The 11,409-nt window shown below is 42.6% G+C and overlaps 1 protein-coding gene across 1 annotated transcript in view; it reads left to right on the plus strand.

Moving 5' to 3' along the window:
* The window catches only part of BCL2 (BCL2 apoptosis regulator), a 235,803-nt gene extending 224,866 nt beyond the window's left edge, over window positions 1-10,937 (plus strand). Inside the window, exons 3-5 of the transcript XR_012379975.1 lie at window positions 2,284-2,495; window positions 8,112-8,280; window positions 10,135-10,937. The gene's annotated coding sequence lies outside the window, so the exon portion shown is untranslated. The remainder of the gene's footprint in view (window positions 1-2,283; window positions 2,496-8,111; window positions 8,281-10,134) is intronic.
* The last annotated feature ends 472 nt before the right edge of the window (window positions 10,938-11,409 follow it).

Below are 11,409 nucleotides of genomic sequence, written 5' to 3' on the forward strand. Positions count from 1 at the left end.
CTTCCCGCGGAGCAGGGAGCCCGATGCGGGGCTCGATCCCAGGACCCTGGGACCATGACCTGAGCTGAAGGCAGACGCTTAACGACTGAGCCACCCAGGTGCCCCTAATATTCTTTTTAAAACACATACATATGCATAGTGTATATATATATATGTATATATATACACACACACATTTTATTTTTCAAAAATGGGAATATGCTGTGTGTACAATTTATAGATTTATAGCCTGCTTCTTTTTACTTACTAGTATATTATGAACTTTTTTTGCCTATAATTTTAACACCTTTTCATGGTTATGTATTACTCCATCTTATGAGAGGGCCATCATTTTTTTAACCATGCCAGTATTTCCAGCTTTTTCCTATTTTTAAGCAATACCATGGTGTCCACTTATGTCCATCTTTGTTCCTGCACTTTCTGGCTTTTTGGTTTCTTTCTGCGTACTGAGGGTTGAAGCTCTTCCCTGACAGAGATGTTGCTCAGATGAGCCAAATATATGCTTGATCTCACCAATAAGTGACTCAGGGTTAAGAATGATCTCAGGAATCCCCAAGCACAGCTAAAATTAAGGCCTAGAGATGCTAAAGACCCATCAGGCCCAGAACCCTGGGTCTCCCAGTACTAAGTGCATGCGAAGTGCCATTGAGGCACTCCAGTCCCACTGGAGCCCTGTTGACTTTCCTCCTGCCCTCCCATCAGCTCCTGGGAAATGTGAGAAGACACTACAACAAAAGTTTGTCCAAAAGCCAGCGAGGCAATGACGCAGCCAAACGTTGGTGGCTTTGCACACGTGTCGGTGCCTTTAATATTGCTGTCCCAGGCTCACAGACTGTAAGAATCACTGAAATATGCTTTGAAGCTCCTTCTCACCGCCTTCCTGGTGTGTGTGGTTGACTGTTTCTCGCCATGTCTTCTTGCAAGACTTTCAGAATCAAGAGATTCCTGGCCACGAAACAAAAAAAGCAGAATCGTCCCATTCCCCAGAGGATTCAGATGAAAATTGGTCATAAAATCAGGTAGAACTCCAAGAGGAGGCACCAGAGAAGAGCCAAGTGGGGGCTCTAAGGCATCACACGTGAGCTGGTCCACATCATTGGCACACGTATTCAAGCCGCTTGAAGAGCTCACGTTCCCAGCCTGTCACTCCGTAAACATCCCTCCTCCCTGGCCAATAGACGTTTTATCAGGGAAATGATTTTTCTCTGTTACTGTGCTTCTACACCAGTAGGTCGGTTCAGTAATAAATGTGAGACCCTTCGGCTGAACGGCTCTTATGTTCTGATTTGTGAAGTACCGAATCCCCCCTCCTGTCAGATCTCACGTAGCACTGCCCATAGAACTTTCTGCAGCGATAGAAATGTCCTTTGACAACCAAGTATTTAAAGTGTGGCTAGGGGGCGCCTGGGTGGCTCAGTCGGTTAAGCTCTGCCTTTGGCTCAGGTTGTGGTCAGGTTGTGGTCAGGTTGTGCTCTCCGAGTCCTGGGATCGAGCCCCGAGTGGTGCTCCCTGCTCAGCGGGAAGTCTGCTTGTCTCCTTCTCTCTGTCCGCCCCGCCCTGCTCTTGCTCTCGCTTTCTCTCTCTCTCAAATAAATAAAATCTTTAAAAAAACAGATGCTTTGAAGCCCAAGATGAGGTGCAGCTATCTAAGTCAGAAAGCTGCCGATGACCCTCAGAAGATTTTCAGCAGCAGGCTTGGTGTTCAAGAGCAAGAGCCCCCTTAGCTGGGGTTCTTTCTCGAGGTGCACAGCCTCTTCCTCTCAGTCTGAGCAGCCACCTTCCTATGCTTGGGGCGGGGGTGGGGAGAGGGGGGGATTTTCCAAATAATCCCAGAGGCGGCTCGGGCTCCCGTTTCCCTTTGGCTCGGTGTGAGTGCAGAACCAGCACCAACATGACTTGAGCAGGGTGGACGTGCCCGGTGACATCATTTATCAGTGTCAGCAGAGACTTTAGCTGGTGTTTGGTGGTGTCGCTGCCTCGGGAACATAAACCAGTACTTTTCGACTTCGGGTAGACAGTTCGTGGAAGTCTGAATTGCTTTTAGATCTTTGCATTTATTGCAAGCCTGGTATTTTTCAAATACCTAATAATACAGTAGTATTTTACATAATTGCCTTCCCTAACATTCGTAGAAAACTATAAATAGTCCTCTTAATATGCACAGAAGTGCTTAGATTCCAGATGTTCCCATGGTGAGGGACTTGAGCTATAATTTCCACCTATTTCAGAGGCACTGAGACTCGGAAACTTGACAAGCACATTCTTTTCTTTCGCCTCCTACAGATTCCCACTTCCCCATCCTCCAAGCCAATGCGAGATGAGCTGATCTCCCTTCACTGCCGGCCGCAAGGGTGCCTGCAGCGCTCCTGGGCCTTTTGAGCTCCTTCCAAAATTAACTTCCAGCAAAACCTTCATGGGAAAAGTGCTCTAACCTCTACTCCAGCAGAGAGAAGTTTCATGGTCATTTGCTTTCTTTTTTTCAAAGACTACTGAAGGTGGGTTGAGCCAAGACTCCTGTGTTACTTTATTGGGGTGCCCTTTTCTGGCTTTCTGGGGTTTTCATGCCTTGTACAAAACCACTGATGTGTGAACCTAGCAGTCTCTCTCCATAGTTTGGATTAGAACCTTGACCAATAATATTTTGGACTTTGTTTAGGCTGAACTAAAATTTGCAGTACTATTTCAAAGGTCTTACTGTGTCCCGGAATCAGAGCATATTTTAAACATTTGGCCCTAACTTGTACCTCTCGGGGCATTGTAATGCATCTTCCAAGGCACTGTGGACTGATTGTTCCCCACCGTGGGCCTGGGGTTGGAGAGGGTCTGGGTGGGAGGCATGGAGGGGGCATCTGGAGCCTCTGGGCCTCACCCATGAACTTTAGAGGGTGGGCCACTTCCTAACCTCCTGCGTGCTGTTAGAAACTCTGTCCGGTGGATCAGGACCCAGAAGATTCCCAAGGAGGCTGGGGATCTGGGGGTGCATTTTCATTAATCCAACTCTTGGTACCTTTCCCTGGAAGTCTTTGGGCTCCTACCGCAGTAGACACTCCAGAGTCAGGTTAAGGCAAATGGATTCCCAAATCCCCAGCTTCCCTGGAAATCTGCCTGGTAATGACCTGCCTGAGAAAGGACCAGCTCTCCCTTGAGAGTCTCCCCTTCCAACTGCCCTTCCTCCTCCTTACGGAAGAAAAGCACACTTCTCACGGTCACCTCGGAATGTGAAAACTAGAGTGTCACATCACGCCAAGGGCAATCTGGCATATTAGCATTTAATCAGGCATCCTAAACGTGCTGTCTTTGCATATTTCTGTTCAAGGGAGGCACAGCTGCCGAGCTGGGAGTTTTAGTCCAGATTAAGTGTTTGGACTATTTTAAGGATATCTCCTCTTTTATCCTCGAACTATTGGCATAGCACTTGCCATTGGACAGAAAGCGAGCAAGGAGGAAAACAGGCAGTGGGAACAGGGCTCCACGCTTTCTCTCCATTGTTCTCTGTGAAGTGAGAAGTGATCCCAGAGACACATCTGAACACATTCACTGGAATTGAAGAAGGAAGGCAAATTCTTTCTATTAGAAAGCTGACGTCTAATTTGGCTGATTGATTGGACAATGAGGACTGACTTTGTCAATTCATTTATATGACAGCCATCTTTTGTAAATTAAATGAGCCAAATGGTTGCTCCCACATCCCGAATAAATAGGTTTAAAGCCCTTGATGAGGTAAGAGCATTTTATCAAAAATACTCTTGGTAAAGGCATAGTGAAATTAACAGTATTTAGATTTTTAAAAATCTTGTTGGTAATATTGGGTGAAATAAAATGCCGAAGTGAAAGAATAATGGGTATAATTAATCATCATTTACGAGGTCTTTAGTAGAACCTGTTCAGTTATATTTTCCCAAAATTGAGAAACTAAATGACTCTGATGGTGGAGTAACACATTTTTTTTTTTTTTGTAAATCAGATGGTTTCTTTCTTTTTTTTTTTTTGGCTTTTAATAAAATTGGAGGAGGACCTAATTGAGTTGTCAAGGGATAGATTAATAAAAGTAATTTTTGAAGATGGATTAGTATGTGATTTTGGAAATATCCCTTTGAAGGGGTTCAAGAATGGAGTGCCATTGCTGTAACAAAATGCCTGCTATTTGTTTATCAGAGAGTTGTGGAATGTGTAAGAATGAAAACTGGGAATAGAATTGAAGCCGAACACTGGCTCGCTCCAGCAATCAGTAATGTTCACCTATGGATGAATGCATCTCTTGAAGAGGGGCATTTCCAGGAACATTCTACTTTTATATGTACTCATTATAGACCAACATTTGAAATATATTTATGGTGTTTTGATCAATTGTGAACTAATAAGAGTTGCAGCAGTAAGTCAATTCAGATGAAAAGGAATGCTTAGTAACTTCTTGTCACTAGAAATTTACAGAGTTTAGATCGGTGCCAGAGAGGTACAATAGAGTGATCAGTTACTGCCTCGGAGTGTACACGTGTTACATAGGGGTAAAAGTCTGGGGGACAAGCACAACGGAAGTGTGGGTTCGAGGAGAAAACGGGACGATACAGCTGTTCTAAGAGTTAAACAAGAGTGGTTCACATCCTTTTTAAATGAATGATGGAGGTTTTCGACTCTTCTAATATTTACACTTCATCGTGTATACTTAAACGTGTTCTGTAACCATCTGTTTCGCAAATGCCACTGTTTACAACATACTGGAAAGCCTATCTTTTGTGACTGTTGAAACTTAGGATGAAAATTTTGAATTTCAACTGAAAAATGGGTGAAAGGGAATCCAGGTGTTTTTTTTTTGTTTGTTTGTTTTTTTTTTTTTTTGGTTTGAATTATTCTCTAAGCTTACAAGAGAAAATTTTGAAATCTACGGTTCCGGGAGACCCGGGTTTCTTGATATGAGACAGGACGGTTTTTCACTCGCCTTTCCCTGAGCTTCAGTTAATAAGCAGCCTGGCTCTGGGGGCCCCGTGGGACCAGTGTCCCCTTGCCTGCTGCGTGTTTTTAAGCTTGAGCAACCTTTGGACCCCTTTTAAAGGGAAATATGGTGTGGATCCCTATTGTTGGCTTACACTGTTTTTTCTATAGTAATGTTACTTACAAATATTAAACTCCATTGTAACTCCATAGCCCTCACACATAGATTCATAAAAACAAATTTGCAATTCAGAAATAAACCACAAAACCAACAAAATTGAAATTTTAGCTAACACAACTGTTGGTATTGCTTGCTAAAGCGGACTTGCTGCTCTCCATGGGAAAATAGCACTGATTGCTGTAGCAGTGGTGTTCCTCCTTCTGCTTTCATCGTGACAAACCACATTCCTGGGGGCCACCCACCAACTCGTTGATTGCCTCGCCTTTTCTCTGTTCAACTACTGGGAAAGCTTTGTGGACAACCTCACGGGTAGTGTCACTGCTGATGTCACCAGGTGGTGTCACTGGACTTTACCTGGTGACAACCCCCCTTTACAGATCCCATTTTTATATCAACAGCACATATCACGTGGAATAAGAAGATTCTGTTGGACTCAAGAGCGACACTTGTTCGTTTGGGCCTTCGGACTTCCCGATACATAAAATGTTGAATTCCTTCATCCTTGACTAGATCTTTTTTCCACTTTTAAATGATAAGATTTTACTTCTTAAGTACAGAACTTCCAAAAGACTCTGAATTGAACTCTCTGAACCCAAAGGGGATTGGACAGGAAGGAGCACTGAATAAGAACACATGAGTTCCAGCTTCAACATTGCACAGCCGGGCTCTGTGATCTTGGGTAACCCACTGTCCCACTCTGGGCCTCAGTTTCCTGTTCTATCAAATGAGAGGATAGATTCCATGAAATCCAAGGTGCTAAGCTCCCATCATTCTAAAAGTTATAGGCAGTCTAATCCCAAGGATAAAATAATTAAAATGTTCATTGAGCTCTACAGTTTACAGAGTACTATCTCCATTGGTTCCTGTAACAATGCTGTGAGGTATTACTATCATTCCCATGTTATGGATGAGACTTGTTTTAAGATTTTATTTATTTATTTGACAGGGAGAGCACAAGCAGGGGGAGCTGCAGGCAGAGGGAGAAGCAGGCTCCCAGCAGAGCAGGGAGCCTGATGCGGGACTCGATCCCAGGACCCTGGAATCATGACCTGAGCCCAAGGCAGACACGCTTAACCGACTGAGCCACCCAGGCGCCCCTGGATGAGACTTTTGTAATATTGAGAAATGAAGTGACATGTACAGTTACAGAGCTAAGAGGAGATCTGGGAACTTTCTGGGATGTTGGATTTCTAAATTTTCTCTCAACTTGTTGCCATTAGATTAGAAGAGAAATTTCCTTATACTTCCCATCCAGAAATTGCTCTTTATCCTCATAGCTAGTTGCCTATTCACATGGCTGTACATTGTACGGGTTACAGGATTCATTCATTCATTAGCTCTTATAACCAGGATTTATTTACTGGCCACATCAGCACAGCATTATTCAAAGTGCTGTGCGGGGGACAGAAGAGAACACATGTGCATCCCTTGTTCACGGGCAGCTGGAGAAAATAGCAGACAGCATCTACGTCTGTTATTCACTGAGACAGACGCAGAACTTAGAACACTGTCTGGAGCATGGCGGATGAATAAATGAATGAAACAGGCATTCGATTCCAGCCTCACGTAATCGTGACCAACCTCTTCAAGGAGAGTTTCCCTTCTGATGCACCACTCAAGGCTCCAGCTTCTTCCTCCCCCTCCCTCTTGGGGCACTTAACCACACTGTGCTTGTTGTCCTTCAGTTTTAAATTTGTTATCAAAGTCATATATACATAGAGCTAAAAATCAAATCATTCCCAAAGGTTGGGAATAAATCACAGCAATCCTTAACCCCTTCTTGCCCCTTCTTGCATACTAGTTCTGCTGCCTGGAGGCAACCACTTTGAACTCTTTCAGCCGTGGCCTCTGGCCATTGCCTTCACATGACTATGTAATAGGCATACGTGACATGTCCCTGATTTATCCATTTTAGATGGTATCTATGATCCGTTATGATGGATCACTATTTTAAATTAAATCACATGTTTCGGACGATGTGGATATTACTCATTTTGTTTCAAACACTCCATCAGTTCAGTCATCCGTCTTTTATCGTGCCCTAGTGACCCACCATCTTGGGTATTCTGGGGAGTCCCCCTTTCTCAGTCTTATCCCCCTGAATTCTCTGTCTTCCTGTTTCAGGTTGGCCCTGCTTCTCTTCTGTCTCTGAAATTTCTCCTCGCGCTTCTTCTGGGTGACATCCACCCTTTCCTGGATATCACTTCTTTGTCTTTCTTGGTTCACTCTGTCACCTTTCCAGAGCATAAAGTCCACCCACTTCCTATGAGAGAATAAATGGAGGGTAGAGATTCTGAGTCCTGTCACATGCCTGAAAATCTGTTTTGCCTCATATCAGAGTGAGGTTAACAGGGAGCCAAGTTCTAGATCGAATCCATTTCTCTCAGGATTTAGAAGGCACTGACTTCCTCCATCTTCAGCATCCAATGTTGAGAAGTTTGACGCCAGGCTTTTTCTTTTTTTCTCCTTGGAGAATTTTTGGGAACATTCTTTTATGTCTGTTGTCGGTAGCAATGTACCTTGGTGTGGATCTCTTCCCTTTCTTGTGCTGGTTACTCAGTCAGCTCTTGCAATCTGTGTCCCAGTTCTAGAAAATGCTCAGTAACTATTTCCTGTCCATTTTCTCTGTTCTCTCATTCTGAAAGTTCTCTTAGTCAGATGTTAGGCCTTCTGGAATAAGCTTCCATGCCTCTTATCTTTTTTTTTCATATTTTCCCTCTGCTTAGCATTTGTATGAATTTATTCGATGTTACCTACCAAACCCCATGTTGAAAATTTTCATTTTGGCTGCATTCTACTTTTTAAATTTTCAAGAGTTTATTCTTAACCCCTAATTGGTACCATTTTATAGCTCTTTACCCTTGTTTTAAAGCTGCAGTGTTTTCTTGCTTCTAAAAATATTATTTGGGGCTATTTTTAAATGTTCCCTCTTCTCTGATTAGTTCCATTTCCTCTGGTTTCATTTTTGTGGTTGTTTACTTGGGTCTTCTTCACATTACAGGTTCTCCTCATGTGTTTGAGGATCCTCGGGTGTCCAGTATTCAAGACCCTAAAAGGCTGATTGGAAGCTCTAGAATTTCCTGATGGTTCCTCAGAAGAAACTAACCCTGACGACACCTTGATCTTGAACTTCTAGCCTCAAGGAGTATGAGACAGTAAATTTCTGTTGGGTAAGCCCCCTGGGTTTGTGGTACTTTGTTGTATCGTCGCTAGGAAACTAATACAATGACCATACATTATAATTTTAAATATATACATTCTGTCATATCTGTGTTGTATTAAATATATGCACTACAATATATTGTTTAGCATTAGAAGGGGGAGGTTTCACATGTACTCATTCTACCACTTTGACCAGAAGTCTATCACATGACCTGGTTCACTTGTCTGTGCACTTATTATGCACTCTTTGGGCCCCTGGGTTTTGTTGAATTCCCCCTTGTAACTACAATGCCTGGTCTCTAGAAAATGTTCAGTAAATGTTTTGTGGATAAATAACTGAGGGATATGCAGACTGACAATAAATAATTAATTAGGCTAAGAAACTGAGGGACTGACCAATAACATGTATGGTTATTCTGTGAAGGCTTCTAGAAAGAGGCAAAAAATACTAAACAATTGGCTCTGATATGTATTTTCATAACTTTGTTTTCTAATTTAATACACTAGTAAACAATCTCTTGCCCAAAGATTTACCATATTAACTAGGCTATCCCTTCTCTCCCCAGATGGGCCGTCCTAGAGCTAGGCTTATGTCATAACCCAGATCTTTTGGATGACCTCACAGATGATCTTTCTGTTCTTCCATGAACTCTTATTCATTCATGCAGTAATGAATTCTTTCAACAGGTAGTTGTGAAGCAATGAGTCACAGATATTTGTTGAGCACAAACTATGTGCCAGGAATTATCTGGTCACAGGATTTGGCTGTGAACAAGAGAGACAGCTTCCCTCTCACAGACCTTGAAGAGTAACAAATGATTATGTTTAAAAGGCTTCAGTGACAAGATTATTTAACACATAAAGACCATACCTCTGGGGAAGAACAGACTTATTCCTTAGGTGTGATCAGAAAGTATGATTTTGTGACTTTTGTCTAGAGCTTACTGGCACTTGTAAGGGACAAATCCATCTCTGAGTTGCCGTGTTACATTATTGCAAGATGGAGCAGAAAGCTCATGAGATTTGGAGTCTGGAAAACTCAGGATGAATGGAGGAGCCAGTCCTGGGTCTTGTCTGGGCCTCAGGGTACTCACCTATAAGGGTAGGAGCAATCTTACCTCATGGATAATCAGGGGAATCTCATGAGGAAATACCTGTATATGACCATTTTTCTGGGTCACAACACAATTCTTAAATCAGATATGGAAAAAGTCTGTTACTGGATATGAGATTAGACTTCTTTGGGAAAGCTTATTGAGAGGTCTGAAAACTGTACTAGGTTTCTGGAAACACAGCCTTGAGAAATGATTTGTCTGCATGGAAAGCAGTTTCTCACTTACCCTGTGTCCAACCAGGCCTTCATCACAAATGTCTCTGCTCGGTTCTATGACCAAGGAGGAGGTCACCACAAAACTGTGGTCTCAGTGGCTAGGGGCTTTGTGGTCTAAGCCTTGGGTCTTTCACTCAGATTATCTAGTGCTTGGTGTCTTAGGATCATGTGTAACTGTTTACCTTGGGTGCTTGGAATTTGTAAATGGCCTACTTGGGTCTAGAGCGAGTTTTGTTTTGAGGTGCAGCTAATGAGGAGGGGGCTGACATGGCATGAATACTGGATACTCCTGCAGGCCTGTTACTTGTAATGCTTCAGGGATAGTCCTGACCTTTATCACATACCTTCTCCTGCTCATTCAGCCCTGGCCTAAGGCTGGAGTGAGGACATTGAGGAAAGTGCCAGCAGCAATAAAAAGAGGGACACCCAGGGTGGTGTTCACACCAGTGATGATGTCATGCTTTATTAAAATGCTTACACATTTTCTAGGATATGCCAGAGTAATCTGTTTTATTTTTCTGCTTGGTTCCAGGTATGTGGGAACAGAAGACTAATCTTTGCCAGGTTGTAAAGACATGTGCATAAATAGCTTTTCCCCTCCAGCCTTGGGCTTAAATATTAAAGATGACAACCCTTACTATTGTTAGAAACTGCGAGTAAAAGAAAATTCTCATTGTGTGTACTCAAGCAAAATGACTTCATCAATTTCTCCTTGACTTACACAAAGGGAATTCGAAGTTAAAGTTCATGCTTTAGAAGGCATTATGTAGGAGACTTTCTTTCCTCTCACATTGCACATCAAACTGACTTTTTATTCAACTGTGAATGATATTGGGATAATTAAGATAAGCCTCTGAAACACTGTATGAAGACAAACAGAAATTCCACTTACATAATTAAAAGAGAAATTTTCACAGTGTTTATTGTCAACGAAAGCCTTACACAATCCTATGTCATTACAAGTAAATTAATGGCAGGCATTATGTCTATATGGCACTTTCAATTCACCCATTTCCCATAATACAGAATAAATTGGTTCATCTTAACAGAACAAAACAAAAAACAAAGGGAGCTTAATTGCAGGTGTCCTCTTTTAGGAATGATATCCTTTTAGTTGCAACTTGTAGTAAAATTAGAGGGTGCTGGGCTTGTTTTGTTTTTTCCTGCTTCTTTAAAGGTTATTTAAGGTTTCAGGGCGCCTGGGTGGCTCAGTTGGTTAAGCGACTGCCTTCGGCTCAGGTCATGATCCTGGAGTCCCGGGATCAAGTCCCTCATCGGGCTCCCCGCTCAGCAGCGAGTCTGCTTCTCCCTCGGACCCTCCCCCCTCTCATGCTCTCTCTCTCTATCTCGTTCTCTCTCTCAAATAAATAAATAAAATCTTTTTAAAAAAAAAGTTGGTTAAGGTTATTTAAGGTTTCAACTCTGATGAATCTGAGCCTTACTATATCTGGGTGGCACGGGAAGGATTTGGGAGTTGGGGAGTGAGTGTTGAAAAAAAAGGCAGCACAGAATGCCCTATAGAATTGGTCAAAAAAGACAGTAATACCAGTGTATAGGATGATAATGCCTTAAGTCCTTCCTACTCAAATACAGACCAGCGCATCTACATCACTTAGGGGGCTTATTAGCAAAGTAGATTCTCAGACCTATTGAATCAGAACCTGCATTTTAACAAAATTCCCATTAATTTGTGAGAAGCACTGCTTTACGGAATATTTGAGATCAGCTAATTCAAATATTTTATTGGAAAAGGAATGGACTGGGGTGCCCGATTGGCTCAGTTGGTGGAGTATGTGACTCTTGATCT

Source organism: Callorhinus ursinus, unplaced genomic scaffold (assembly GCF_003265705.2).
Source record: "Callorhinus ursinus isolate GAN/ISIS: 27379988/994484 unplaced genomic scaffold, GSC_fseal_2.0 scaffold11, whole genome shotgun sequence".
Classification (NCBI taxonomy): Eukaryota; Metazoa; Chordata; class Mammalia; order Carnivora; family Otariidae; genus Callorhinus; species Callorhinus ursinus.